The sequence below is a fragment of the Chiloscyllium plagiosum genome, unplaced genomic scaffold (genome assembly GCF_037043375.1).
Source record: "Chiloscyllium plagiosum isolate Xiang-an unplaced genomic scaffold, Cpla_swu_hap1 HiC_scaffold_18, whole genome shotgun sequence".
Lineage (NCBI taxonomy): Eukaryota > Metazoa > Chordata > Chondrichthyes > Orectolobiformes > Hemiscylliidae > Chiloscyllium > Chiloscyllium plagiosum.
In genome coordinates, this window is record NW_028270156.1 from 100918358 (window position 1) to 100924357 (window position 6000).

The following is a 6000-nucleotide window of genomic DNA, read 5'->3' on the forward strand; positions in this document are numbered from 1 at the left end:
CAGATGGGATGTAACTTGGGAAAACGGGAAGTTGCTCATTTTGGAGGAGATAATAAAAGAACAAAGTATTATTTAAATGGTGGAAACTATAGAAAGCTGCACAACAAAGGGACCAGGGGTAATTGTTCAGGAAACACAGAAAGCTACCACACAGTTACAACAGGGAATCAGGAAGGGGAATCGAATGTTTTGTTTCAAAGGTTCTCAGTTCTAGAGTTTGGAGTATATACCTGAGAGTAACGTGTGGAAGTGCTGGTGAGACCACCATATCTGCAGTAATGAGAGCAGTTTTCGTCCCTTTAGATAAGGAAATGTGTCCCTTTATTGGAGAAATTTCAGGGAAGATTCAATGAGATGATCCCTGCTTTGGAGGGATTATCTTTTAAATAAAGACTGAAAAGTTTGGGACTCTACTCACTGGATTTTGGAGAAAGAGAGGTGGTCTCATTGAGACAGATGGGATTCTTAAGGGGTTTGACAGGATAAATAGAGAGAGGCTGTGTCTGAGGGTTAATATTGAGAGGGGAGTCTGAAACCAGATTCTGAGTCACGGAATCAAGGGTTCTGTTTTGGATTCAAGTTTAAGGCGACACAGACGCGGGTAAGGGGTTTCAGTAGCAATGGAGCTGGGGTGAGGTGGAAAAAAGAAATGTTTGAGATTGGAATTCCTGCTGTTGTGATTGTGTAGAGGTCACCTTGGGGTCAGATATAACAGCAATATTGTGAAGAGTGTCGTTCTGCCTCAGAGAGTTCCCAGTGAGAGGGAGGGGCTCAGCAGAAATGTAAAGGTAAGGCAATGGGTTTAACCGTGACAATGTTTCATTGGAGGAAATTGCAGCTAATCGAGTAGTGGGAATGTGATAAGCAGTTTGATAACTGAATAACAGGGGAGTAATGGAGAGGGATTATGGGGAGAGAGAGCTGGGCATCGTCAGTGTACATGTCAAACCTAACAGTGTTTTTGGATGATATCACCTCCTGGCACTATGTACGTGAGATACAGGAGAGACCAAGGATAGATCGTTGAGGGACACCAAATGCAAGGAATTCAGAAAGGAAAGGGAGAGTGGAGATGGAGCAGGATTTTCCAACAACGGTGAGGTCAAATATTAGTTTTTCACAGAATGGGAGAGAAGGACATAACCAGAAAAGACCAACAGACAGAACAAGGAACAATATCTATGAATTGGCAAGGGGGAGTGATGAGGCGGCAGCGGAGGAGAGAGAGTTGGAAAGTGAGTTTAGTGAGATTAGGGTAAAGGGTCAAGGTGAACTCTGATAAGGCTTTACAAGAGACTGGAGAAAGATGTAGGTTTAGGACAAAAACCAGGAACACCACGTGATGCAGTTTTTCTCAGTGGGCTAGTGGGAGGAAGAGAAGCAGCAGATCAGATTATCTCAGTCTTAGTGTCAGAGAAACTCCATGTGCTCCTCACTCGTTGTTAGAGGGGAGGATGGAGGAGACAGGATGATGGACAGTGTTTTACAAAGAAACAAAACCAGGGTTAGTGATATTTAAAATGGGTGAACAAACCTGATGTATTTAGCTTTTATCCAGAATATTAAAAAAAACGACTGAAGTCCTGGTTCGAATCCCGTCTTGGCAGATGGGTGAATCTGAATTCAAGAAATAAAACAACGTATTAGGAATGTCCTGATCTCTATGAAACCATTGTCAATGGCGAAAAAAATCCTGACAACCTGACAGCAGCCCAGCCAGTTACTCACTGTACTAATCACTCCAAAGTCTCAACAAAGGAATGAAACTGGATGGACCAGTTCGCAACTAACAAGGCACCAGAAATTACAACCACAGAATCAGCCATCTCAATGGTGCAACGTCCTCCTCACAAACATATGGTTTTTGGTGCCAAAATGTGGAGAGCTGTCTCACAGACCAATCAAGGAAGAGCCTGACATACTCATATTCAAAGAATCATCCCTTACAAACAATGACCAGACACCACCATCACCATCCCTAGATATCGAGAGAGTGGTGCTGGAAAAGCACAACAGTCAGGCAGCATCCGAGGAGAAGGAGAATCAACGTTTCGAGCCTAAGCCCTTTATCAGCCTGACCTGCTGTGCTTTTCCAGCACCAGACACTTGACTCTGATCTCCAGCATCTGCAGTCTTCACTTTCTCCTGAAATCTCTGAATATGTCCTGTCCCACTGGCAGGACAGACCAGGCAGAGGTGGTGGCACAGTGGCGTACAGACAGGGAGCATTTGCCCTAGGAGTACACAGCATTGGCTCCGGAGACCAGAAAGTCTCATGGCTGCTGCTGATTACCACGTACAGTGCTCCCACAGCTGACGGATCAGTTCTCCTTCATGTTGAACAACATTTGGAGGAAGCACTGAGGAAGTAAAATGGTGTCAAACGTAGTCTGGGTACAGGATTTCGATGTCCACAATCGAGACTAGTTCTGCAACAGATTTACTGACTGAGATGGTCAGGTCCGAAAGGATATAGCTGCTCAACTGAGTCTGCAGCAGGTGGCGAGGGAACCAACAAGAGTGTAAAACATACTTGATCTCATTGTTATGAATTGAACAGCGGAGACACATCTGTCCATGACAGTATCCGTACGAGCGACCATCACACATTCCCGTCGGAGACAAAGTCTTGCCTTAAAGTTGAGAAAAACCTCCATCGTGTTGAGTGACATTATCACAGTTCAAAATTGGACAGACTTCGAAGAGATGTAGGATCTCAAACTGGGTATCTCTGAGGCACTGTGGGACATCAACAGCAGCAGAACTGTACTCCAGCACAATCTGAAATCTCATGGGTTTGTAAATCCTGCTCTCACCCATCACAATGGACAGGAAAGGAGGGCATGCCATGAGCAGCACCAGGCAGACTTTGAAATGAAGTGCCAACCTGGTGAAGCTATCAAACAGAACTACCTGTATCAAACAGCATCAGCAGCAAGCAACACAGCTAAGTGATCCAACATCCAATGGAACAGATCGGAGCTCTGCAGTTCTCCCACACCCAGTTGTGAACGGTGGTGGACAATTAAACAACTCACTGGAGGAAGCATCACAGAAATCCCCACCCTTACTGATGGAGGGGCCTCACACATCCATGCACCAGATAAGATGACAGTATTTGAAGCAATCTTCAGTCAGAAGTGCAAAGTGGGATGATCCATCTCAGCCTTCTCCAGTGGTTTCTAACATCACAGATGTGAGTTTTAAGCCAGTTTGATTCAGTTTGAATAACATCAAGAAATGGTTAAGTAGTGCAAAGGCTACGGGCCCTGCCAACATTCTGGCAATAATACTGATGGCTTGTGCTCCAGAACTTGCCACCCACCAAGCCACGTTCCGCTCCAGCACTGGCATCTACCGAGAATGTGGAACATTGCCCAGGGATGTTCAACACAACAACACAGGGCAATCCAACCCAGGCAATTTCCCTCTATCAGTCCACACTCGATCAGCAGTAAAGTGATGGAAGGTGTCATCAACAGGGCTACCAAGCAGCAGCTGCTCAGCAACAGCCGCTGAGCGACACTCACTTTAGGCTCCACCAGGGCCACTCAGCTCCCGATTGTGTTACCGCCCTGATTCACAATCTGGCAACCAGCTGAATCCCAGAGGTGAGGAGAGTGTGATAACTCAGTCCCCCGCCAAGACCACAATTTCTAGCTGATTCCACCATTGTCTCAGCTCATACTTTCATTTTCCAAACACACTCATGGCCAGCTTCCCACATTCAACCTCCCTGTAATCTCAAAAAAGTCTAAATCTCTGCTTGTTGATTCATCAAAAGGCTCCTAACTAAAATGAACTGCATACAGCCATAGAGATGTACAGCAAGGAAACAGACCCTTCGGTCCAACCCATCCATGCCGACCAGATATCCGAACCCAATCTAGTCTCACTTGCCAGCACCTGGCCAATATCCCTCAATTTAAAAGTCTCACACTCGATTTAATTCCTGGCTGTGATAATCCCCAGCACCCTGCACCCCACAGACTGTGAGACCTCAACAACCCTTTTTCTTCGAGACTCCCAACCATTTGTTAATTCATTACTTCACCTGTGTGGCTGTTTCTGCAGTTGCTGAAGCAGCATGGTCTTAAATTCGTAGCCAAAACCTCACAGGTCTGCCTTCCACCTTTAAGACATCCCGCAAAACCTGCTTTTTGGCAATGCTTTTGGTCACCTGACCTAATATCTCCATCTCTGGCCATATGTTTAAAGTTCTCAATAGTATTTTTGTGAAATTATAAGTATGATAATAAAAATACAAACTGTTGTTGATTTGACATTATTTTCAAATCATCACTGTTGCTGAATGAATAACCTATAATGCCACTTACCCAACCACACTGTGAGAGCACCTTCACCACACAAACTGCAGCTGTACAAGAAAGTCAAACATCACCCTCTCCACAAGCAACAGGGATTTGGCATTAATCACTGGTATCTGTGGAAGGAGAAACACAGTTGATGTTTCAGGGAGTGCAAAACGGATTACAGGGAATGAAAATGGTGCAGAATTTGATAGTCAGAAATGGAAGGAAAATACACTTGCTTGTTGGAAAAAAGAATTCTTGACTGTCAAAAATATTCAAGAAAAAAGTAATCTGATAATAGAGCAGCACATGGTCAGGGGCTGGGCCGCACCAAAAAACTTGTGAGAAACAAAAGCTCACTCACTTTAATAATTTCAGTCCGAGACAAATATCTGAACAACAGCGTAATTTTATTTATACACCTATAGGTGGGTGCTTTGTCTAATTACCAGATAAGGCAATGACAAAATGCACAGTATATCCCATAAAACCCTTGCAATTTATACTGTTTTTTCCCATATGTTTTCCTTATTCCATTGTCTGTTCCCTGCTTCGCTTACGTCACTCATTTCCTTAAGACTTATCCCACAACTTCTGTTTATCCTGTCTTGTCCGTGACAAACTCTTATCTCTGACTCCCATAAGGGTGTTTGACGTCAGTCTATTGTAGATTATTGATTAGGCATATCTTTTCTTCTATCAGCATCTATTTCCATCCAGAGTCCACTTTGACCTCTTTGATTAGGGTTTGTTCCTGTGTCTCCGTGTAAGGGGGAAACAGATGCTTTCCTGTTTGCCCATATATCCACCATTGTTCTGTATTCACGTCTCATGCTAACATATCCTTTCTTTTTGCTGAATATGTATTTTCTCATTCCTGTTCTGTATCAGAATTTATACTTGCAGAAATAACATTAATTCATTTATATCCCACAAACTCATTTACAAAGGGTCTAAAAAAGTAATAATACAGTAGTAAACAGACTAAAAATACACCCATGGTTCGAGACTGAGGAAGCTGGATATTGACAAAGTGGTGATGAGGGAGCCCAGAGGTGAATCAGAGCAGTATTGGTTGCTATGATCCCAAAGACTCTCTACTCGAGAAAGGCTGCACATGCGCCTGGCTGCACTTTGCCCCCTACAAAGATGGCGGTCGCGCACGTGTCCCGAATAAAGATGGCGGCGCTCACTCAGGCCTGCAGCCGCGCTGAGGCAATTCCCCATTTACTACAAATACGGGACTGGGACGTTCAAATTTGTGTTTTCCGACGTGCACAATTTGTTTGTAAAACCTGTCCGCTCATAGCAACACAGTTTTTCTCCCATTTCCCTGTTTATTTCTTTCCTTACCGTATCCTTTCTCTCCATAACTTCCCGAGCATTCATTACAGCAACTGTGCGCCGCGCGCGAGGGTGATCACATGGTTTAGTTTAGCTCCGCCCTTCATTCACGTTGATTGGTTGGAGGACCAACGTCCCGCTCGGTTCTTCAGCTCCGCCCGCCGTCCTTTCATTGGTCCGGTGCTGATATCAATCACCCGGGGTCGCCTTTGACTAGAGCATGCGCAATGTGTCCTGTTTTAGCTGATATGTTGGGTAATGTGATTGGAAAGTTTACTGAGGGGAAGGATTCCATTTGTGTGAGCTCTGCAGTAGATTTCCTTTATTCATGGAGGGAATTGCC

General features: G+C 44.5%; 1 long non-coding RNA gene across 4 annotated transcripts in view; it reads right to left on the reverse strand.

Moving 5' to 3' along the window:
• LOC148147120 (uncharacterized) overlaps positions 1-5724 on the reverse strand; it is a 29535-nt gene extending 23811 nt beyond the window's left edge. For 2 of the 4 annotated variants that reach the window (XR_015760058.1, XR_015760060.1), the window contains exons 1-3: positions 5667-5724; positions 4338-4444; positions 1535-1617 (exon numbers count right to left, since the gene is read on the reverse strand). This is a non-coding gene — a long non-coding RNA (uncharacterized LOC148147120). The remainder of the gene's footprint in view (positions 1-1534; positions 1618-4337; positions 4445-5666) is intronic. The other 2 variants (XR_015760057.1, XR_015760059.1) reach the window with 1 other exon arrangement.
• Positions 5725-6000: the final 276 nt, after the last annotated feature.